Below are 25,788 nucleotides of genomic sequence, written 5' to 3'. Positions count from 1 at the left end.
GTGGCCTAATGACAGGAATGGACTGCATTCTCTGTAAGGCACTGTGGATTCTGCATCTGTCCAGGAAGACAGAAGCTGAAAACACAATCTTGCTTGCAGGGATCTATGAAATTACTGCCTGGGAAATTCACTTTTGGGGGTATGTCTGTATTACTTTGGGTACGAGAGAGAAAGAGAGAGAGAGGAACTACTGAAGTGTGTTGAGGAGGCAGGCCATAGGTTTTATTAGACTCTCAACGGTGCTCTAAAGTGAGAACTCATCTATCAGGGCCCCTGACTTATCTGGCCTCCAGTTTACCAGTCTGGATACCTAAAGCCCTTGACTGCCCCGAGGGTCCCTAGATCAGTTTTATCCTGTCCCCAAACACCCCACAGCAACTGCAGTCCTGAAAAGCCAGTCTAGCTCCATTGTTCACCATATGTGTGACCTCAGCAAGGCCTTTGCTGTCTGCACCTGTTTCCTCATATGTCTCATGAGCTAATCAGACCACCTGCTATGTGGGGTTGTTGCAGGATTAAAACAATTATTACCTGAAAGTGCCTGGAACAGTCTAAGAATATAAAAGTGGGTGTTTTTTTCCGCTCTTCTCGCTCCTAACAAAATGAACCTTGAACTGCTCATGGGCAGAGAAGCTGCAAGTCCACACCTCAAGCCACTCTCTGAGTTACTTAATCTGTTTACTTGTGTGTCACCACAGGCACTGCCTCCCCAGGGATAGATTCCTGTGGGTAAGGTGGCCAATATCTATGGGAGTTAGGCTAGGAAGGGTCCTGCCAGATGGTCCTGCATCTGTTTTGCAAGCCATGGTCACTCCACAGGCAGTCCTGACACAGCTTCTGTTTACACATTACCCGAATGGTGTCATAAGCAAGAAATCCCTTCATGCTCCCAGATCCATATGCAATGCTGAATGTCTTTTGGGTAGGCCGGAAGGTGGAAGACTTGTAATGTCTGAACCTAACTTGTGTAGCTGCAGTCAAGAAATGAGTGTCATCAGGGCCAAGAGTGCAAAACAGGGTGGCAGGGCAAATGAAAGATGGTCCAAGTACGGGGTGTCTGTACTCACAACAAGTTGGGCTGGTGCAAAAGAGGGAGGGTACCCACAAGTCAGATGAGCCTGTGTCAAAGATAACCTGGAATTCCTAAGGGGGTGTTCCAATGGTGACGTTACCCACATAGAGCATCTACAGGGAAAAGGAGGGAGTGGGTTAGTGCAGAACATCTAACTGCATAGACATCTAAGAAGATTTAGAACCTTGCCTACTTGAAGAAAAAAAAATGCTAAAAACATCATAAAAATGGATACTAAGGGCCATATTCAACATTCATGGTTTCATGTCATCTTCCTAGCCATTTCATGAGATATGCATTGCTGTCTTCGTTGGAGAGGAGATTGCTAGGAGGATAAGTTTTCAGATGGCAAAGTGAAGACTTCAGGGACAGCCCAGGGACATACAACTGGCCTTAGCTAGTGGGTCAAATGGCAGAGATAAGGGGTACCTATGATGCCAGTCTGCATCAAAGATTTAGGGCAGTGTAGTACTTCAATTACATGGTTTCAGCATTGGAAAAAATGTCATATGCATCCACAAGATATTTTATATCATCCAACAAATGTACAAGGAAGTACTGTGTGTTGGGTTCTGGGTTAAAGGCTTCAAAGTCAAAGCTGATCAAGACAAATGTAGTCTTTATCTTAAGAGAGCCAGCAGTCTAGTTCTCACAAACTCATGGCCCCTGGAGGCAAGATAAATTATAGTAGGACTAGGTGGCCATGCCGGACCCTGGGCAGCACAGACCTGATCAATGGGAGCAGCCTTTCCTCCACTTCAACCATGCTGGAAGGCAGGCCAGTTGTCCATGTTTTCAATAGAATCAGAAGTTTGGATATTTATGTACAATCTACTGATTTTAATATTAGCAGCTAATTTTTTTTTCCCCCAAAAAAACAGTTGGAATGCAATCTCCACAATGATGTGCGGAAATCAGCCTTCAGTCTCTGCACTTTTTTATTTCTGGCCTAGACTTGGGAGTGCAGTGGAGACAGAGAGGAATTTAACTCAAGTTAGTTGATTTACAAAGCGACTGAATGCATAGTAAACATGTTTGTTTCCTTTCTGTTTATAACGAAAGATCATCCGGGATATAGAAGCCAATGAATTTCACTGCTGAAGATAAATGGATATATTTCTGATACAATTTCCCCATAGGATCTATGCCTTGAAAAATTTTGTCTACCAAAGCAAACATACAAAAAATAATTTTGAAATGTCTTCCCAATAAAAGAAGACAGAACAACTGTGGCAGCCAAAATAAACACAGTTGTGTTTAATGACTCATCCAGGACTCCCAGGGCCTATTTCTGCATGGGATCTATCCAGGCCTGTCCCTTGAATATAATAGGAGCCTCTCGTATTGCCAGGTGTATGTAGGTGGGACACTGTGACTTAATGCTCATTTTTGCATATTGTTTAAATGCAGTTTTGGCAGTTGAATCCCAAAAGGGGAGTATGACATCACTGACAAATGACACACGTATATGCCCTTTGAACTATGGTGTTGGAGAAGACTCTTGAGAGTCCCTTGGACTTAAAGGAGATCAAACCAGTTCATCCTAATGGAAATCAGTCCTGAATATTCACTGGAAGAACGGATGCTGAGGCTGAAGCTCCAATTATTGCCCACCTGATGGGAAGAACTAACTTAATGGAAAAGACCCTGATGTTAGGAAAGATTGAAGGCAGGAGAAGAAGACAGAAGATGAGATCATTGGATGGCATCACCAACTTGATGGACATGAACTTGAGCAAGGCCTGGGAGTTGGTGATGGATAGGGAAGCCTGGCATGCTGCAGTCCAAGTCGTTGCAAACAGAAGGACACGACTGAGTGACTGAATTGAACTGTACAAATACAGAACAAAGACTGATAAATCTCATTGCATCAAGTTGGTGACTAGCTGCCCATAACAACACATTACTTAAGTGGCTTTAGAATTCAGAATTATGACTACATTCAGAGTGGAATATCTTCTAAGGAAAAACAAAAATACTGCCCATCCAAAACAAAACCAAAGAAAACAAAAAGAAAAATAGGAAAGAAATCTGAAACTATATTCAACAACTTATTGTTCCTCATATTGCTTCTGTTATTGTGACAGAGTCATGTATATGTTAACAGGCAAAAACAGAACAATAATTAAAACTAATGTTCTGAAGTAAGCCTTTCAGTGACTAGAAAATGAGGCTCACGCATAACATAAAGAAGTTTAATTAAAACCCTGCTGTCTTAAATCTTGAACTGAAAGAATAAGTTTCTACCAACTAATTAAATTCCTTTTTATTTTATTTTTTAAGGAAAATGTGTACTTCCTACTCTGACCATTGTAAAGCCTACAAGCAATGACAACTTGATAACACTGACTATTCTGAGGTCTACCATGTAGCTTCTAAATACATTTTCCATCAGACGATCCATGGATTCTTAAAGAGAAGGCTGATTTCAGGACTTGGTAAAGAAATACACAAAATAATCTTGGGAATCGTGATGGACAAGAAAGCTGAGGGACTTCAAAGACCAGTGGGGACTGGACAGAAAGTTTAGGAATCCAAATGAAAAGGCCAACCATCTATCAGTTTGTTGGCCAGAATGATGTTTCCGCTTCTCAAACAACTGTTTATGTTTGTCAAAGCTTTCCTGCCAAGAAGTAATGCCTTCTGATTTCATGGCTGCAGCCATCATCCACAGTGGTTTTAGAGGCTAAGATGATGAAATCTGTCCTGCTTTGACCTTTTCTCCTTCTATTTGCCATGAAGGATGGGGCTGGATCCCATGAGTTTTTTAATATTTAATTTTAAGCTGGCCAAATGTGTCCAAATGTTAATAGGCAACATCTAATTTGTCACTGTGATAGACTGCTAGGGCACCAACTCACCATTCTGAGCACTGAGAAAGGAAAATAATCATCAATATTTATGCTATTTTTGTTTCTATTAAGCATATGTTATATACCTACAAACAGTTCCAGGAAAACAAGCTGGACTGTCCTTTCTGGGGGTGATGAGAGAGTGATGGGGGCAGCTATAATACAGATGAAGCCTCACTGACTTGCAGCTCACCTCCTGCTGTGGAAGTCTGGTTCCTAATAGAGCAAAGACTGATATTGGTCCTGGCCCACTGTGCTGGTATTGTGGACTCCTGCTCTAAAACCAATAGTGGGACATTCTGTAAGAAAAACCACCCTGCTTCCTCCCAGTTTCTGAACAAATAAATGGCATTAAAATTGGGAGAGGAAGATATTTTTTCTTAAAGGAGAACAACCAAGTGCAACATATGATTACATTCTTTCAATAAACTGTGAAAACCGCTTTTTGTGAATCAAGGAAATTTGTACATGGACTGGATATTAGATGGTAATTTTATTGGGGACAGAAGAGCATTTTTTTCACATCTTGTCATTTTACCCCAAATACTCATTATGTACATTTTGTGAAATGTTCATCTCATCCCTAAAATACTTCAGGAAAAATAAATAAAGAGGACAAAAGAGAATTAAATGAGGGTCTGTCTTGATTTAAACACGGATATGCATACCTGCTATGGATTTAATTGTGCCCACCCTTGACTGCCATTGTGATGGAATTAGGAATTAGGGTCTTTGGAGGTACACAAGTTGACATGGGGTTTTGATAGTGGTCCCTCATGATGAGATTTGACTCTCCCTCTTTTTCTTTCTTATTCTCCCTCTTCCTCCTTCCCTTCCCCCTCCACAAGTGAGAACATAGCAAGGAGAGAAAGACCTGATACAAATCAAGAATGTCTTCACTGGGAACTCAATTGTCCACCACCTGGATGTTGCATAGTCTCCAGTATATGGCAACCTCTGGGACTGAGAAATTAGTTTTGTAGTTATTGATGCTGGATTATGAAATATAGGGACATGACACTCTTTGTTCTTATATTTGTTATGTTTGAAATCATTTTGGAGTAAGAAGTTTATAGAATGAAATTTCTCTCTCAGTGATACCATGAGGGGCCCAAGTTAGCAGATTCAGGCAGGTCTCTGAAGATTGAGTGCTTGGATAACCACTGCTCTTTACTATAACTCTTCTCTTGTCATCTGAAAACCATCCCCCCTCACCTGACAACCTTACTTCCAACCCTATCTGCATCTCCACTCTCTTGCTAAGCTACTGAGTCATCTAGCTGTAGGTATTGATGATTCAGGAGAGGGTCTGGAAGCAGAAGGAATGTGGACATTTTTATAAAGAATGAACTGGGCAGACCCCTCCTTGGTTTTCCCTTCTTTAGTGCCATATTCAGGTGAGGGTTTGGGCCTGGGTAGGGTGTGAGCCACAGGTGGGACCTTGTAGATATCTGCAAGTGAAGGGAGGAGGAATTCAGAAGCCAGTAACCAGGAGGTGGGCAGCTTGCACAGGACCCAGGAGGGAAGGAAGAAGCATTGGGAAAAGAATAGTGCCTACCAGAGGGCCAGACCTACATGAGTTCTCCGGTTAAACTTGGAGGTCATGTCATTTCTGCTGAAATTCCTACCCGAGATGTGGAGGGGCTAGAGCTGTACTCACTGCTATTGAGTCATGGGAAAAGGGAGAGCATCCCCCACGGGCCCTTTGATTCCAGTATAACTATGGGCATCATCCCAAGCCAGAGAGCAAATGGCAGGTCATTCAAAAAATGACCTACTTTAAACACTATTTAAAATACTACAAAATTTGTCTAAGAGTTCTGGCGTATCTTGTTCCCAGAGTTTTTTAGAAGAGAGGATTCATCAGCCTAATTGGGTTTCCGCTGAAGAATCTACAAGCTTTGCCATCGGTAACTTCTGACTTATAACTGCCTCATCTCAACCCACAGAACCCAAGTGATGGTAAGTTCCAGTGGGCAAGGCCTATAAGGTCTTCGTTGTCACAGCAGCTGTATGCCACTTGTTCCATCACCCCCAGTCCTGAGCCCAGGACCTACGAACATCACCAGAGAGTTACAGACCCCTGCCCACCAGAGGAGGCCTCAGCATCCTCAGCAACACGCCCCCTCTGAGCCATTTTTCCAATGATTGGCACTGAGCTTCAGTCTGGAACAAGTGTTCTGGAGGAAGTCCAGTCTCCCTCATCCAGGAGATGGGAAACTGGACCCTGGGGTGTATGACTCAGCTTAAGGCTGCAGGTAAGTTAGTGAAGACTTGGGATGCAGGAACTCTGGTTCCCAGGCTAGGAGACTTCCAGGAAGGGCAAGGTGAGCGAAAGCTCAATTGCATTCTCTGCTGGGGAGCTCTCAGAAATCTACAAGTACCAGTGTGAAAGTTCCTTTCCTGTTGCCCCTCAAGGCTGGCTCCGATTTTATCAGCAGACAGGCCTCCATGTAGCAGCAGGAAAGAAATAGTCAGGGCTGTTCTTCTGGGTTCCAGGCACAGTGGGGGAGCTCCAGTTGCAATGGCCCCAGGAAGCAGTCATTCAGGTGGTGACTGACTCACTCCCAACTCAGAATCCAAAGAGCTCCCTCTCTTCATTCATACAACACAGATCTTTGGTGACAGGATAACATGGAACTGCATTCACAGTGAGAAGCATTCTCTTCTCAGCCTCTGGCAACTTAGATAAGTGTCTTATATTTCCTCAGGGAACCCCTCAGTGAGCGAGTTTGGGCTCTCAGACTAGCCTAAATGAAGGGGATATGTTCCCTCTTTGATGTTCTAAAGAGACCATGGAACTTCAAAGGCCTTGAGAAGGTTATAATCACATTTATGTATTTCAGGGACTTTGCTTTATGAATCTGGTTGGAGCAAAAGGACAGAAACAGAGAACAAGGCTGGACATCTCTGGGTCCCAGCTGATTGTGAGTTGAGTTCCAGCCACCAGGCTTCAGAGTCAGGGGATTATGTCATTCACAGGCCACATTTGAAGGAGGAATAGAGGAAAGAGTTTTTGGGCAGAGAGCAGTGTGGTCAAAGGGACATGGGAATCACATGGCACAAGATGAAACAAGAGTAATTACTTGTTTCTCTGCTCTATCAGTTTCTTGGAGTTTCTACTCCTGAGAAGAACTACATGGAGATAATCAGAGGCAGTAGTGGTACCCCTGGCACCTGATGCTCCTGGTGATAACCAGTTTGTGTACACGCCCCTGAGTCCAGAGCCGATTCAGCCTTGTGATAGCCCCAGGTTCTCCCTTCTTGGGAAGGCTGTAATGCCTCATTGCTGGTAACTCACAACTGAAGTATGGGATGAGGTCATGGTGGTTGACCTGTATGCCAAGTTCCAAACATGGAAGGCTGGTTGGCTGTGGAAGGGTAACCATATATTAAGCTTGATTACCTTGGGTCTTAGCAGTGGCTATTTCCCACATCTAGAATATTTTTCTCCCAGCATTTTGCATGACCGGGTCTGTCTCAAAGTTTGGCATCATCTCAAATGAGTCTCTCTCAGGCTTGCTTTCCCTGGCCACTGCACTCTCACAAGCACAGACCTTCATCCAAAAAGTGTCTATAGACACTTCCCTTTGTCAAAACAATAATTCTAATTGCCAAAGTGGAAAGGTAGAAGAGGATAAATTGAGAGCTTGAGATTAATATCAATAAAACTTTATTCAATATATAATAATAATAATAAAAAAAAAAGATCTACTGTACAGCACAGAAATTCTGCTCAATAGTCTGTAATGTCCTGTATGGGAAAAGAACCTAAGAAAGAACAGGTACATGTGTATGTATAAGGGAATTAATTTCCCATACAACTAATACTCATACAATACTGTACATTAACTATAGTTTTACATAAATTAAAAGCTGAATTTTTAAAAATGCTTATGTCTAGAGACCCATGAAATTTTCTAGACTTGCAGGATACCAGATATGATGCTGGAGATGGCAGAGTGAGTGTAGAAATCTAGACATTATCTGAGGTTGCATTTTCCTGAGCTGTGGTGTCCCTTTGCTTCTAGTGTCACCTTTCATTTGTCTTTGGAGGATCTAATACAAAGGCTCGGAGACAGCAGCTGGCTGTTAGTTGAAGGATGAGAGGCAGATGCTAGTGGGAGAGTGAAATCCCAGGTCCCTAGCCTTGAAACCTGTATGCAGGTCAAGAAGCAACAGTTAGAACTGGACATGGAACAACAGACTGGTTCCCAATAGGAAAAGGAGTATATCAAGGCTGTATATTGTCACCCTGCTTATTTAACTTATATGCAGAGTACATCATGAGAAACGCTGGGCTGGAAGAAGCACAAGCTGGATTCAAGATCACCGGGAGAAATATCAATAACCTCAGATATGCACATGACACAACCCTTATGGCAGAAAGTGAAGATGAACTAAAAAACCTCTTGATGAAAGTGAAAGATGAGAGTGAAAAAGTTGGCTTAAAGCTTACCATTCAGAAAACTAAGATCATGGCATCTGGTCCCATCACCTCATGGCACATAGATGGGGAGACAGTGGAAACACTGTCAAACTTTAATTTTTTGGGCTCCAAAATCACTGCAGATGTTGATTGCAGCCATGAAATTAAGAGACGCATACTCCTTGGAAGGAAATTTATGACCAACTTGGATAGCATATTAAAAAGCAGAGACATTACTTTGCCAACAAAAGTCCGTCTGGTCAAGGCTATGGTTTTTCCAGTGGTCATGGATGGAAGTGAGTTGAACTGTGAAAAAAGCTGAGCACTGAAACATGGATGCTTTTGAACTGTGGTGTTTGAGAAGACTCTTGAGAGTCCCTTGGACTGCAAGGAGATCCAACCAGTCCATGCTAAAGGAGATCAGTCCTGGATGTTCACTGGAAAGACTGATGCTGAAGCTGAAACTCCAGTACTTTGGCCACCTCATGTGAAGAGTTATCTCGTTGGAAAAGACACTGATGCCGGGACGGATTGGGGGCAGGAGAAGAAGGGGATGACCGAGAATGAGATGGTTGGATGGCATCACCGACTTGATGGGCACGGGTTTGAGTAAACTCCGGGAGTTGGTGATGGACAGGGAGGCCTGGCGTGCTGTGATTCATGGGGTCACAAAGAGTCGGACACGACTGAGCGACTGAACTGAATGACTGACTGACAGACTGAGCCTTGGGTTGGGGCACAACTTATGTCTCAACTTCCCTGTGAAATCAGGCTGTAGCTTCCCTCTCCATGACTTGCCTGAAATCAGACCCAGACTGGTTTCATCCTTTTTCATGTCCTGCTTCCCCTGAGACTTCACTGATTTCTCTGGGAGAATACTTTTTTTTAAAATATAAATTAATTTATTTTAATTGGAGGCTAATTACTTTACAATATTGTAGTGGTTTTGCCATGCATTGACATGAATCTGCCACAGGTGTACATTTGTTCCTCATCCTTAACCCCCCTCCCACCTCCTTCCCCATCCCATCCTTCTGGGTCATTCCAGTATACCATCCCCAAGCACCCTATCACATTCATCAAACCTGGACTGGCGATCCATTTCACATATGATAATATACATGTTTCAATGCCATTCTCCAAAATCATCCCACACTCGCCCTCTCCTACAGAATCCAAAAGACTGTTCTATACATCTGTTCTCTTTTGCTGTCACATATAGGGTTATCATTACCATCTTTCTCAATTCTATATATATGCATTAGTATACTGTACTGGTGTATTTCATTCTGGGTTACTTCACTCTGTAAAATAGGCTGCAATTTCATCCACCTCATTAGAACTGATTCAAATGTATTCTTTTTAATGGCTGAGTAATATTCCATTGTGTATATGTACCACAGCTTTCTTATCCATTCGTCTGCTGATGGACATCTACATTGCTTCCATGTCCTGGCTATTATAAACAGTGGTGCAATGAACTTTGGATACATGTGTCTCTTTCAATTCTGGTTTCTTCGGTGTGTATGCCCAGCAGTAGGATTGCTGGGTCATATGGCAGTTCTAGTTCCAGTTTTTAAAGTACTCCCAACACTGTTCTCCAGAGTGGCTATACTAGTTTGCATTCTTGTCAACAGTGTAAGAGGGTTCCCTTTTCTCCACACCCTACCCAGCATTTATTGTTTGTAGGCTTTTGGATAGCAGCCATTCTGACTGGCGTGAAATGGTACCTCATTGTGGTTTTGATTTGCAATTCTCTGATAATGAGCAATGTTGAGCATATTTTCATGTGTTTGTTAGCCATCTGTATGTCTTCTTTGGAGAAATGTCTGTTTAGTTCTGTGACCCATTTTTTGATTGGGCCGTTTATTTTTGTGGAATTAAGCTGCAGGTGTTGCTTGTATATTTTTGAGATTAATTCTTTGTGCATTGCTTCATTTGCTATTATTTTCTCCCAATCTGAAGGATGTATTTTCACCTTGTGTATAGTTTCCTTTGTTTTGCAAAAGCTTTTAAGTTTAATTACGTCCCATTTGTTTATTTTTGCATTTATTTCCAATACTCTGGGAGGTGGGTCATAGAGGATCCTGCAGTGATTTGTCAGAGAGCGTTTTGCCTATGTACTCCTCTAGGAGGTTTATAGTTTTTGGTCTTACATTTAGATCTTTAATCCATTTTGAGTTTATTTTTGTGTATGGTGTTAGAAAGAGTTATGGTTTCATTCTTTTACAAGTGGTTGACCAGTTTTCCCAGCAACACTTGTTAAAGAGATTGTCTTTTCTCCATTGTATATTCTTGCCTCTTTTGTGGAAGATAAGGTGTCGATAGCTGTGTGGATTTATCTCTGGGCTTTCTATTTTGTTTCACTGAGCTACGTTTATGTCTTTGTGCCACTACCATACTGTCTTAATGACTCTAGCTTTGCAGTAGAGCCTCAAGTCAGGCCCGTTGATTCCTCCAGTTACATTTTATTTCTCAAGTTTGCTTTGGCTATTCGAGGTTTTTTTTTTTTTTTTTTTTTTTTTGTATTTCCATAGAGATTGTGAAATTATTTGTTCTAGTTCTGTGAAAAATACCATTGGTAGCTTGATAGGGATTGATTTGAAAATCTATACATTGCTTTGGGTCGTATACTCATCTTCACTATATTGATTCTTCCAATCCATGAACATGGTATATTTCTCCATCTATTTATGTCCTCTTTGATTTCTTTCATCAGTGTTTTATAGTTTTCTATATATAGATCTTTTGTTTTTTAGGTAGATTTATTCCTAAGTATTTTATTCTTTTCATTGCAATGGTGAATGGGATTGTTTCCTTAATTTCTCTTTTTGTTTTCTCATTGTTGGTGTATAGGAATGCAAGTGATTTCTGTGTGTTAATTTTATACCCTGCAACTTTACTGTATTCATTGATTAGTTCTAGTAATTTTCTGGTGAGTTTTTAGGGTTTTCTATGTAGAGGATCATGTCATCTGCAAACAGTGAGTTTTATTTCTTCTTTTCTAATCTGGATTCCTTTTATTTCTTTTTCTGCTCTGATTGCTGTTGCTGAAACTTCCAAAACTATGTTCAATAGTAGTGATTAGAGTGGGAACCCTGATCTTGTTCCTGACTTTTGGGGAAATGTTTTCAATTTTTCACCACTGAGGATAAGGTTTTCTGTGGGTTTGTCAAATATAACTTTTATTATATTGATGTATGTTCCTTCTATTCCTGCTTTCTGTTGTTGTTTTTTTTAAATCATAAATGGATGTTAAATTTTGTCAAAGGCTTTCTCTGCATCTATTGAAATAATCATATGGTTTCTATCTTTCAATTTGTTAATCTGGTGTATTACATTGATTGATTTGTGGATATTGAAGAATCCTTGCATCCCTGGGATAAAGCCCATTTGGTCATGGTGTATGATCTTTTTAATATGTTGTTGGATTCCTGGATTCCTTTTGCTAGAATTTTGTTAAGGATTTTTGCATCTGTGTTCATCAGTGATATTGGCTGTAGTTTTCTTTTCTTTTCCTTTTTTTTTTTTTTTTTTGTGGCATCTTTGTCTGGTTTTGGTATTAGAGGGATGGTGGCCTCATAGAATGAGTTGGGCAGTTTGTTTCCCTCTGCAATTTTCTGGAAGAGTTTGAGTAGGATAGGTGTTAGCTCTTTTCTACATTTTTGGTAGAATTCAGCTGTGAAGCTGTCTGGCCATGGACTTTTGTTTCCTGGAAGATTTCTGATCACAGTTTCAATTTCTGTACTTGTGATGGGTTGGTTAAGTTTTTCTATTTCTTCCTGATACAGTTTTGGAAATTTTATTTTTCTAAGAATTTGTCCATTTCTTTCAAGTTGTCCATTTTATTGGCATATATTTGCTGATAGTAGTCTCTTATGATCCTTTGTATTTCTGTGTTGTCTGTTGTGATTCTCATTTTCATTTCTAATTTTGTTGAGTTGATTCTTCTCCGTTTCTTTTTTGATGAGTCTGGCTAATGGTTTGTCAATTTTATTTATCTTCTCAAAGAATCAGCTTTTGACTTTGTTGATTTTTGCTATGGTCTCCTTTGTTTCATTTGCATTTATTTATGCCCTAATTTTTAAGTGTTCTTTCCTTCTACTAACCCTGGGATTCTTCATTTCTTCCTTTTCTACTTGCTTTAGGTGTAGAGTTAGGTTACTTATTTGGCTCCTTTCTTGTTTCTTGGGTTAAGCCTGCACTGCTATGAACCTTCCCCTTAGCACTGCTTTTACAGTGTCCCATAGGTCTGTGGTTGTTGTGTTTTCATTTTTATTCATTTCTATGTATATTTCAATCCCTTTTTTATTTCTTCTGTGCTTTGTTTGTTATTCAGCAACGTGTTGTTCAGCTTCCATATGTTGGAATTTTTAAAAGTTTTTCTTTTGTAATTGATATCTAATCTTACTGCATTGTGGTCAGAAAAGCAGCTTGGAATGATTTCAATTAATTTGAATTTACCAAGGCTAGATTTATGGCCCAGAATGTGATATATCTCGGAGAAGGTTCCATGTGCACTTGTGAAAAAGGCGAAATTCATTGTTTTGGGGTGAAATGTCCTATAGATATCAGTTAGGACTCACTGGTCTATTGCATCATTTAAAGTTTGTGTCTCCTTATTAATTCTCTGTTGATATATCCATAGGTATGAGTGGGATGTTACGGGCTCCCACAATTATTGTGTTATTGTTCATTTCCCCATATTTTAAAAACAATTTTGGCTTCACTAGGTCTTTATTGCTGCTCAGAATTTCTCTATTTTCAGGAAACAAGGGCTACTCTGTAATTGCAGTGCACTGGATTTTCAATCCCATGCTCCTCCTGATGCAGATCACAAGCTCTAGGGCACTCAGGCTCAGTAGTTGTGGTCCGCTGGTTTAGTTGACCTGGGGCATTTACAATCTTTCCAAACCAGGTCTCAAACGCATATCTTAAGCACTGGATCAAAAAGGAAAACACTTTGGAAGGAATTTGAAATACATCACTTTTACAGGAAACTTGCAACCATGGCCTATTTTTAAGGAGACCTACAGAGGATTCTCTGCTACCTCCAGCAACCTCCTGAGACAAGGACTGATTCAGGTTCCCCTCCCAAGTTTCCCTACAGCATCTTGAAGCTGTCCTGCCATATGGCTTTGCTCTTGCTTGAGTGTCTGAAACCCACACTAGACAACAGCTTCCAGAGGGCAGGGCTGTCACTTGACTCACTTGTAAATATAGGTCAGTAGATCTTTTCTCATTATACCAGACTCTAATGTCAAAACAAGGCTAACACAAAGATCACTTATACTATTATGAGTGCTATGTTACAGGTTTAACTACTGTAATCAAACCTTAAGTAACATTGTCTTAAATACAATACAATTTCAAATATCTTTCATCTAATGTTAGTGCAACTCTCTCCACAGAGATGGGGACCCAGTTCTTTCTTGTCACATCTTCCACCTGTGCTACTTATCTCTGGTCTAATATATCTACTCCCTCTCCTGTCATTGCACCTGCATTCCACCTAATGGGACAGAAAATAACCCTTCCATATGGAAGAGACATATCACCTCTACTCAAATTCCACTGGCCAAAGTATCTTCCATGGTCATGGCAAACCTGGGGGTGGTGGGTCCACCCCCAGGGCAGAAGGGCAGGGGAATGTGATCCTACTACAGAACATTCATGATGAGTCACAAGGGCCACCATCCTTCATTCTTGTCCCTGTAATTCACTCTTCTTCGTTTCTCTCCACACAGCTCTCAGCCTGTCTTGGCCTGCAGATATGGATATGGATGAGGTTATAAGAGAGGACATGGCCAAGGGTGTACAAATATGGAGAAAAAAAGAAAGGAAAGAAGATAAGAAAGTATAAAAATGCAAAATCTATAGGAAAGCATGCTTCTAATAATAATTTTGTATTTATATGATTTAGGTATACCTGGGGTTTATGAATCAATTTATAAAATAAAAAATAAGAGAAATGTAAGTATAAATATATTCACTAAACACAACAAAATAATAAGGCAGTATTATATTAAACACATAGTATTATTGGGATTAAGTTTGGATGCATGTTGCAAAAAATTAAAATAACCATAACTTTAGCAAGATAAACTTGATTTTTCTTTCCCACTGAAACAAAGCTGGAGGTGGGCCAGTCAGAGGTTGTGTATAATCCATCTCCAACATTACATGATTGTCCAATTCAACTGCAAGAGTACCAGCCATCACAACTAAAATCCAGGCAGCAGTTAGGAAGAAGGTAGGGAAGGGAAGAGACTCATCTCTCAGGTAAATCAGCTCCTTGAAAGCAGTCTTCCAAGATATCCTTCTTAAAGGTCTGTTTGCATCTCAAAATCACTGGTCATGACTAAGAGCATGGGAGGGCAGGAAATATAGTCCTGTCTCTTCTGGGCTCATAGCTGTATAAAAACTATTTACAGTTTTCAAAGAGAATAGATCATTTTGTAGGTATCCAGAAGTGCCTGCCTTAAAGAAAAGACTTTTTCTGAATAAATGTGGCTGAACTGCTGGACACAGTGTGGGAGCCAGGAGGGAGGAGCAGCAATGAGAAACAGCTAGATGGATCTGAATTGTGCTCTGGAATAAGGAGGCAGACTGGTCAGTAGAGATCTTATAAGGACTGATGTGAGGATTAGACATACCACCTGACCCAATTTGTTATGAAAACTGCTTTTCCAACTCAGGACCCAAATCTCTCTCAATTCTTCAGCTTCAAAATACCTTGTCTTTGTTACCTCACATTCTGATCTACTTGTCTCACCTTCCTTATTTCTGTTCACATCTCTTCTCCATCCAGTCATCAGCATTACAAGATCCAGTACTGAGGAGTTAGCAACACTTTCTAGACGTGTGTAGAAAGACAATGAGCTTTTCTACTTTAATATTAGTTTCTGATGATCAAGGAGTTTTGAAAGGACATTGATAGCTAGAATTATGGAGATCTTACATTTCCTCCTAAATCCCAAACAAGAATGTGACTTCCTTGGACCTGGAGGGGATGCGTTCACTTTGTATCCACAGGTCTTAGCAGTGAAGTAAGTCCCCAGTATATGAAAAGGTTACATTTCAAAAGGGCATTCAAAATCCCAATTTCTTCATAAGCCCAGCAAAGATACTTAGGTAGCCAAGTAAGACAATTTCTTATATATTAGTTTAATATAGTAGTTTAATAGCTTTATGATACTTTTCACACAAATAATACATAAAAAAGAATCACAAACTATAAAACAAACATTTTTAATCTTGCAGTACCTGGATAGGGCATGGAATCCCACTCCAGTATTCTTGTCTGGAGATTCCCTATGGCAAGAGGAGCCTGGCGGACTACAGTCTGTATGTTGCCAAACTTGGACACAGCTGAGCCACTAAGCACACCTTTAAAAGTAGAGTAGTAGTACCATCTACTTCACCACTGCATTTATGCTTCCATCAGACAGCGTAGGCTTGAAATAAAAACACCATTGTCCTCCATGCACTTCTGTACAATAAAGTACACAAAGCACACCCACTTCTCTGAGATGTGCCCATGGCAATGTGTGTCAGATCTGTGAACTAACTAATGTGATTGTACATGCAAATGCACTTTTACATGTTTGAAAGTTTTCAACTTGAAAGTTTATATGTAACAGACTTGCTACACAGGCTTTCAGTGAATGTATGTAGTTAAGCAACAAGAGAGGAGAGTAAGGAGCTGCCTGTTATTTCCCTTTTTGCATGTATTATGGCCACTCTGAATAGGAATTCCATTGAGGATAATTGAGGCCCAGTGTATGGGAACATCACTGCAAGTGACAGAGGACCAAGATTCCAGGACGTGGCACAAGACCTATAGTTGGTTGAAAAGAGACAGGAGTGCAAAAAAGGAGGAAACGAGTTTTCCCTGGTTTATGTGAAAGACTTGGCAAATATTATCTGGATTTGTTTGTAGTGATTGAGCTGTGGTTTAGAGGAGCAGTCTCTGTTGCTCAGTATGAGCAAAGAGAGGAGAATGAACAATGAAAATCGAACATGTGTCCCAGGTCACGTATTTCTACTATTGAAGAGATGTAAGTTCTGTCAATTTTTCTGCTCCCTCCTGAGAAGAATTAGAGTAGTAAAAGAGGGAAGGTCCACACTATGCTATCACCTAATTCTTCTTCTGTCCAGTGAACATTGATTTCTAATGCAATTTCTTTATAAACAGAGGATGTACTTTGTATGATGGGAGATTTCTAATTTACTGTCCCATATAAAACGTTGGGGCTGTTCTGGTCCCAGGCACATGGGGCCCTGGGACCTGGCAGGCTCTATTTTGGCTCAGAGTCCAGTGTTATGGGGATCTGCTCTCATCTGGGGCCTGGGTTATATCTTCAGTCTGGGTTCAATTCTATCATCCTGCCCTTTATCTTCAGCTTTTCCCATGTTCTTTTTTCCCATTTCTCTTTTCATCCCTGATTTCTTTGTGACTGAGTAGTTTTTATGATTCCCTTTTATATCCTTTGTCACTTTAATAACTGTAAATGTTTTCTAAGTAGTTTTAAGATCCATGGTATGCATCTTTAACTTGCCAATCATTATTAATTATGATAATTATTAATAATTATTAAATTAATTATTTATTTATCTTTTCTTTTTTAGTTTGGCATGCAGGATCTTCCTTCTGCTAGGGAACTCTCTATTTGAGGAGGGCAAGCTCAGTACTTGCAGTATGTAAGCTCTATTTGAGACATACAGCCTTTGTTGCTCAGTGGCATGTGGAATATTAGTTCTCTGGCAAAGGAACAAACCAGCATCCCATGCATTGCAAAGCTGATCCTTAACCACTGGACAATGGGGAAGGCCCTATATTTGCCTTTTAATGTATATTACATGTTTTTCATTTGGGGTACTCTTCATACCCCGGTAGATATAGATTTCCACTTACTTTTAAATTCCTTCTGACCTGAGACTTTTTATAAAACATTTATTACATTGTTCTGTTGGGGTGATGCAGTCTTGTACTTGTTGTATGTCTGAGAAAGTATTTTATCTGGTTTTTGATATGTATTTTTCTTGGGTATAAAATTCTTAGTCAATTATATTTCTCTCAGCACTCTAAGATGTGGTGCCAGTGTCTTCTGGCTAACATTGTTTCATATGCCTAATCTGCTGCCATTCTCATTTTTTCTTCTACTATTTCGGTTTTTCCTTCTGGTTACAATTATTTCGTTGCTTTTTTCTTTCCATTTATTTTTATTAATTGGAGGCTAATTGCTTTACAATATTGTAGTGGTTATTGTCATACATTGACATGAATCAGCCGTGGATATACAAGTGTCCCCCACCCTAAATCCCCCTCCCACCTCCCTCCCCATCCCATCCCTCTGGGTCATCCCAGTGCACCAGCCCCGAGCACTTCTCATGCATCCAACCTGGACTGGCTTTTAAGCAATGAATTATGATATGCCTTTGTATAGTTGTCATATTTCTTGTCCTTGAGTTACTTGAGCTTCTGTGTTTATGGGTTTAAAGCTTTCATCACATCTGGAAATTTTTCAGCCAGTAATTATGAAGTTCTTTGCTCTATTCTCCTGTTTTTCACTTTCTGTGGGATTCCATTTACATATATTTTAGTATTCTTAAAGTTGTTTCAAATTTCTGTGATGGACTATTAAATTTTTCCCAAAGTCTTTCCATTCCTATTTTCCATGTCTCAACTTAACATACTCAATATTCTTCAGCTTCATGAATATAAGGATTATTGTTGTAATAAACATTCTAATGTCCTTCCCTGCTAATTATGTAATCTATATTTTTAACTGTGTTTATGCTAATTGATTTTTCCATCATTATGGACATTTTCTTGTTTCTTTGCACATCTGGATTTTTTTTTCTTTTTAAATATATTTACTTTAATTTGAGGATAATTATTTTACAATATACGATGGAATTAAGACAAATACTTTCATGATTTATATGGAAATATTAAATTGGATGTTGTATGTGGTCATTTTATGCTTTGGAAGCTGGATATTTTTTAACATTTAGAAATTATTCCTGGTACTATTTGCAAACTCTGTTCATTTCTTGGATAGAATTGTACTTTTTGAAGGCTTGCTTTTCAGTTTTTTAAGCTGAAATGAGACCAGCTTTAGATCAGGTTTATTATTCCCCACTAGCAAGGCAATATTGTCTTCAGGGCCCTACTGATGTCATGGGAATTATGAGTAATTTCCACTCTGGTGGGTGGAGACACAATTAGACTTGGCTCAATTTGAGGCTCAAAGATTTTTCCCTATAATTCTAACTAGGACTATCAATTCTCCACTGAAAACTGGAGGGGTGTCACCTGTACACTGCCACAGATCTCTGTGTGTAGCTCTTTCCTGTGAACTCTAACTACCTACAGCCTCAAATCTCTCTTCTTGAGGAGACTGCTTCTCTCTGCCTAGATACCCCTTCCATGGATGTGTTGGAAACTATTTCTTGGAGTTGGGGCAATTGTAGAACTCACCTTACTTGCTCCCCGCCTCAGGAATCCATTCTCTGCTGCCAGATGTTTGATGTAAAAATCTGTTCTTTCATGTATGATGTCTCCTTTGGAGGTGTTTGAGACAGGAAGATAAATGTGTCATTTGCTCCTCTATGTCTACCAAAATGGATGTCCCCCTGACTCACTGAATGCCTTGTGAATGGTAGGTACTGACTTCTGTGCATGGGTGTAGGCTTGATTGGGGATACGTCTTGGGGCCTTGGGAAGCCCAAGTCTTGCTGGAGAAACATGCCAATTACAAATAGTATTTGCTATGGGGTATGTTCAGTTCAGTTCAGTTGCTCAGTCATGTCTGACTCTTTGCAACCACATGGAATGCAGCATGCCAGGGCTCACTGTTCTTCACCAACTCCTGAAGCTTGCTCAATCTCATGTCCATCAAGTTGGTGATGCCATCCAACCATCTCATCCTCTGTCGTCCTCTTCTCCTTCCTTCAATCTTTCCCAGCAACAGGGTCTTTCCTAATGAGTCTCTTCTTTACATCAGCTAGCCAAAATATTGGAGCTTCAGGTTCAGCATCAGTCCTTCCAATGGACATTCAGTATTGATTTCCGTTAGAATTGACTGCTTGGGTCTCCCTGCAGTCCAAGGGACTCTCAAGGGTCTTGTCCAACACCACAGTTCAAATCCATCAATTCTTCATTGCTCACCATTTTTTATGATCCAACATTCACATCCATACATGACAACTGGGAAGAATCATAGCTTTGATTATACTGAACATTTTCAGCAAAGTAATGTCTCTGGCTTAAAAATGCTGTTTAGGTTTGTCATAGCTTTTCTTCAGAAAAGCAAGCATCTTTTAATTTCATGGCTGCAGTCATCATCTGCAGTGATTTTGGAGCCCCCAAAAGTAAAGCTTCTCATGTTGTCCATTGTTTCACCATCTACTTGCCATGAAGTGATGGAACCAAATGCCATGACCTTCATTTTCTGAATGTGGAGTTTAAGCCAGATGTTTCACTCTCTTCTTTCACTTTCACAAAGAGGTCCTTTAGCTCCTCTTCACTTTCTACCATGAGGGTGGTGTCATCTGCATATCTGAGGTTATTGATATTTCTCCCAGCAATCTTGATTCCAGTTTGTGCCTCATCCAGTTGGGCATTTCTCAAGATGTATTCTGCATATAGGTTAAGTAATCAGGGTGACAATATACAGCCTCGACATACTCCTTTTCTGATGGAACCTGTCTGTCGTTCCATGTTGAGTTCTAGCTGTTGTTTCTCGACCTGCATACAGGTTTCTCAGAAGCAAGATAAGATGATCTGGTATTCCAGTCTCTGTAGGTTTTCTATAGTTTGTTGTGATCCACTCAGTCAAAGGATTTGCATAGTCAATGTAGCAGAAGTAGGGCTTTTTCTGGAATTCTCTTGCTTTTTCTATGATCCAAAGGATGTTCGCAATTTGATGTCTGGTTCCTCTGCTTTTTCTAAATCCAGCTTGAACATATGGAATTTCACAGTTTATGTACTGTTGAAGACTTGCTTGGAGAAATTACTTTGGTAGCGTGTGATATGAGTGCAACTGTGTGGTAGTTGAACATTCTTTGAAATCACCTTTCTTTGGGATTGCAATCAAAACGACCTTTCCAGTCCTGTGGCCACTGCTGAGTTTTCCAGTTTATCAAGCACACTGTATATTAGATATAGTCCCTTAAATCTATTTCTCACTTCCACTGTATATTCATAAGGGATTTGATTTAGGTCATACCTGAATGGTCTAGTGGTTTTTTCCACTTTCTTCAATTTCAGTCTGAATTTGGCAATAAAGAGTTCATGATCTGAGCCACAGTCAGCTCCTGATCTTGTTTTTACTGACTGTATAGAACTTCTCCATCTTTGGCTGCAAAGAATATAGTCAATCTGATTTTGATGTCGACCATCTGGTGATGTCCATGTGTAGAGTGTTCTCTTGTGTTGTTGGAAGAGGGTGTTTGCTATGACCAGAGCGTTCTCTTGGCAAAGCTCTATTAGTCTTTGCCCTGCTTCATTCTGTAATCCAAGGCCAAATTTGGCTGTCACTCCAGGTGTTTCTTGACATCCTACTTTTGCTTTCCAGCCCCCTGTGAAGAGGAGGACATCTTTTTTTGGTGTTAGTACTAGAAGGTCTTGTAGGTCTTCATAGAACTGTTCAACTTCAGCTTCTTCAGCATTACTAGTCAGGGCATAGACTTGGATTACTGTGATATTGAATGGTTTGCCTTGGAAACAAACAGAAATCATTTTGTCATTGTTGAGATTGCATCCAAGTACTGCATTTCTGACTCTTTTGTTGACTATGATGGCTACTCCATTGCTTCTAAGGGATTCCTGCCTTGCAGGAAATTCCTGCCTTGCAGGTAATTCCTCCTTACCTTGGAAGTAGGGTAGCTCCTTTCGACTGCCGCCCCTGAGCTTGAATGTGGGGAAATTCCTCTTCACCGTGCTTCTGCAGTGACTTTGCAGCCGCCATGCTTCTGTACCGCCATCACAGCTGTGGTTAGCAATAATTCAACAACTTATTCTTCCTGATATTGTTTCTGTTATTGTGACAGAAACATACGTATGTTAATAGCTCAAACCAAGACAATAATTAAAACTAATGTTCTGATGTAAGCTCTTCAGTGGCTAGAAACATAGGTTCACACATATCATAGAGAAGTTTAATTAAAATCCTGCTGTCTTAAATTGTGTACTGAAAGCATAAGTTTGTACCAACAAAATATATTCAGTTTTATTTTATTTTCTAAGGAAAATTTATACTTCCTCCTGTGACCACTGTTAAGCCCAGAAGAAAGACAACTTGATAACAGTGACTGTTCTGAGGTCTAACATGTAGCTTCTAAATATATATCCCATCAGATGATCTTAAAGAGATGGCTGATTTCAGGACTGGATCAAGAAATGCACAAAATAATCTTGGGAATCTTGAATGACAGGAACCTGAGGGACTTCAAAGACCAGTGGGGACTGGACAGAAAGTTTAAGACTCCACATGAAAAGGCCAAACATCTACCAGTTTATTGGGCAGAATGATGTTTCTGCTTCTCCTCAACTGTTTATGTTTGTCATAGCTTTCCTGCCAAGAAGCAAACTTCTTCTGAGTTCATGGCTGAATTCACCATCCACAGTGGTTTTAGAGGATAAGATGAAGAAATCTGTCAGTACTTCCACCTTTACTCCTTATATTTGCCTTGAAGGATGGGGCTGGATCCCATGATCAGAGTGTTTTAATATTTAATTTTAAGCTGGTCGAATGTGTCCCAATGTTAAAAGACAACATCTAATTTGTCACTGTGATAGACTGATAGGGCACCAACTGACCATTTTGAGCACTGAGAAAGGAAATAATCATCAATATGTATGCTATTTTTGTTTCTATTAAGCATATGTTATGCAACTACAAACAGTTCCAGGAAAACAAGCTAGACTGTCCCTTATGGGGGTGATGAGAGAGTGATGGGGATTATCTATAATGCAGATGAAGACTCACTCACTGCCCTGCAGCTCACCTCCTGCTGTGGAGGTCTGGTTCCTAATAGACCTGGGACTGGTACTGGTCCTGGCCCACTGTGCTGGTATTGTGGACTGCTGCTCTAAACCCAATAGTGGGACATTCTGTAAGACAAACCACCCTGCTTCCTCCCAGTTTCTGAACAAGTAAATGGCATTAAAATTGGGATAGGAGCAGTTATTTTGTCTTAAAAGAGAACAATCAAGTGCAACAAATAAGTACATTCTTGCAATAAACTGTGAAAAGACAACTGCTTTTTGAAAATCAGGGAAATTTTCATATGGACTGGATATAAGATGTTCATTTTATTGGGAACACAAGAGCAATTTTTTCACATCCTATCATGTTACCCCATATACTCTTTATGTACATTTTGTGAAATGTTCATCTCGTCCTTAAAATACTTCAGAAAAAATGAATATGGAGTAAGATAGAGAATGAAATAAGGGTCTGTCTTGATTTAGAAACAGATCTGCATAGCTGCTATGGATTGAATTCTGTCCATCCTTGACTCCCAATGTGATGGGATTAGGAAATAGAGTCTTTGGGAGGTACTCAGGTTGACATGGTGTTTGATGGTGATTCCCTCATGATGGGATTAACCTCTCCTTTTTTCTTTCTTATTCTCCCTCTTCCTCAGTCCCTTCCCCCACCACATGTGTGAACATAGCAAGAAGTGAAAGACCTGATGTAAGTCAAGAATGTCTTTATTGGGAACTCAACTGTCCACCACACTGATGTTGCATAGTCTCCAGTCTGTGACACCCTGTGAGAGTAAGAGGTTAGTTTTGTAGTTATAGATGTCAAATGATGTAATATAGGGTTCATGCCACTCTTCCTTCTTATTTTTGTTATGTGTGAAATCGTTTAGTAGTAAGAAGTTTATAGAAGGTCCATTTTGAAGTTTCTGTCTTAGTGATACCCTGAAGAGCCCAAGATAGCAGATTCAGGCAGGTTCCCAATGAATGATTAATGGGAGGGCCACATGCTCCTTGCTCCAACTGATCTCTTGTCATCTGAAAACTGTCCCCCACACCTGACAAACTTCCCGACCTCCCCCCTGGCCCTCCGCACCATCTGCATCTCCATTTTGCTGCTAAGCTCAGTCATCTAGCTGGAGATGTTGATTCAGGACAGGGTCTGGAAGCAGAAGGAATCCAGACATTTTTAAAAACAATGAACTGTGCAGAGCCCTTCTTGGTTTTCCCTTCCTTAGGGGCATCATCGGGTGAGTTATGGGGCCTGGGTAAGGAATGAGCCACAAGTGGGACTCCATAGATAGCTGCAAGTGAAGGGAGGAGGAATTCAGAATCCAGTAACCAGGAGGTGGGCAGTTTGCACAGGACCCAGGAGAGAAGGAAGAAGCATTGGGAAAAGAATAGTGCCTAACAGAGGGCCAGACCTACCTGAGTCTTCTGGTTAAATTTGGAAGTCACTTCTTTCCTGCTGGAATTCTTACTCCAGATGTGCAGCCAATAGAGCTGTACTCAATGTCAAGGAGTCACGCAGAGATGGACAGCCTCCCCCAGGGGCCCTTTGATTCCATTATAACAGTGAGTATCCTCCCAAGCCAGAGAGCAAATAGCAGGTCGTCCAAAAGATGACATACTTGAAATAGTATTTAAAATACTACAAAATTTGTCTAAGAGTCCTGGCATATCTTGTTCCCAGAGATTTTTAGGAGAGAGGATTCATCAGCCAAATTTGGGTTTCCGCTGAAGAATCTACAAGCTTCCCCATTGGTAATGTCTGAATTATAACGACCTGATCTCATCCCACAGAACCCAAGTGACAGTAAGTTCCAGTGGGAAAGGCCTCTAAAGTTTTCGGTGTCACAGAAGCTGTGTGCCAAGTGGTCTGCCACTTCCAGTCCTGAGCCCAGGACCCAGGTTAAAGCCCCCGGCCCAGCAGTTAAAGCCCCCAGCCCAGCAGAGGCAGCCTCAGCATCCTCAGCAACAGGCACCTCTGAGCCACTTGTCCACTGATTGGCATTGAGCTTCAGTCTGGTACAAGTGTTCTGGAGCAAGTCTAGTATCCCTCATCCAAGAGATGGCAAACTGAACCCTGGGGTGTATGACTCAGTGTAAGGCTGCAGGCAACTAGTGAAGACTTGGGACTCAGGAACTCTGGTTCCCAGGCTAGGAGACTTCGAGGAAGGGCAAGATGAGTGAAACGTCAATTGCATCCACTACTCAGGACCTCTCAGTTGTCTGCAATCTCAAGAGAGGAAGTTCCTTTGCTGTTGCCCCTCAAGTCTGGTTCCAAATTGACCAGCAAACCTGCCTCCATGTAGCACTAGGAAAGCAATAGTCAGGGCTGTTTCACCCATGAACAAGGCACAGTGGGGAAACCCCAGTTGTTTTGACCCCAGGAGGCAGTCATGCAAGTGGTGACTGACTCACTCCCAACTTAGAATCCAAAGAGCACCTGCTCCTCATTCACACAACATATACCCTTGGCTTCCTGGGTAACATGAACCCTGCATTCATAGAGAGAAGCATTCTCTTCTCAGCCTTCTGGCAACTTAGGTAAGTGTCTTATGTTTACTCCGGGAACCCCTGGCTGAGTGAATTTGGGGCTTGAGACTAGCCTGGATGAAGGGGCTGTGTTCCATCTTTGATGCTGCAAGAGACCTTGGAGCTTCAAAGGCCTTGAGTAGGCTACAATCGCACTTATGTTTTTCAGGAACTTTGCTTTATGATTCTCGTTGGAGAAAAAGGACAGAAACACAGGACAAGCCTGGACATCTCTGGGGCCCAGCTGATTGAGTTGAGTTTCAGCCACCAGGCTTCAGAGTCAGGGGCTGATGTTATTCACAAGCCACCTTTGAAGAAGGAATAGAGGAAAGAGATTTTGGGCAGAGAGCAGTGTGGTCAACGGGCCATGGGAATCACATAGGGCAAGATGAAACATGAGTGACTCCTTGTTTCTTTGATCTTTCAGTTCCTTGGAGTTTCTATGCTTGAGAATAAGTACATGGAGAGAGTCTAGGCGCTGGTGGTGCCCCTGGCATCTGATGCTCCTGGTGATAACCAGTTTGTGTACATGTCCCTGAGTTCAGAGCCGATTCAGCCTTGTGATAGCCCCAGGTTCATCCTTCTTGGGAAGCTTGATATGGCTCCTTGCTGCTGACTCAAAACTGAAGTATGGGATGAGGCCATGGTGATTGAGCTGTTGTCCACATTCCAAGCATGGAAGGATGGTTGGCAGTGGGACGGTAGCCATTTATTAAACTTGGTTACCTTGGTTTTTAGTAGGGGCTACTTTCCACATCTAGAATTCTTTTCTCCCAGCTTTTTGCATGGCCGAGTCTTTCTCAACATTTAGCATCATCTCAAATGAGTGTCTCTCAGGTTTGCTTTCCCTGGCCACAGCACTCTCACAAGCACTGACTCTGATCCAAAAAGTGCCTAGACA

General features: G+C 40.9%; 1 pseudogene; it reads right to left on the bottom strand.

Moving 5' to 3' along the window:
• Positions 1-25,788, bottom strand: part of LOC133067904 (pregnancy-associated glycoprotein 1-like) — a 100,325-nt pseudogene that overhangs the window by 16,707 nt on the left and 57,830 nt on the right.

The sequence above is a fragment of the Dama dama genome, chromosome 2 (assembly GCF_033118175.1).
Source record: "Dama dama isolate Ldn47 chromosome 2, ASM3311817v1, whole genome shotgun sequence".
Classification (NCBI taxonomy): domain Eukaryota; kingdom Metazoa; phylum Chordata; class Mammalia; order Artiodactyla; family Cervidae; genus Dama; species Dama dama.
Note: the sequence above shows the minus strand (reverse complement) of the source record. Positions and strands in the feature narration are given on the sequence as shown.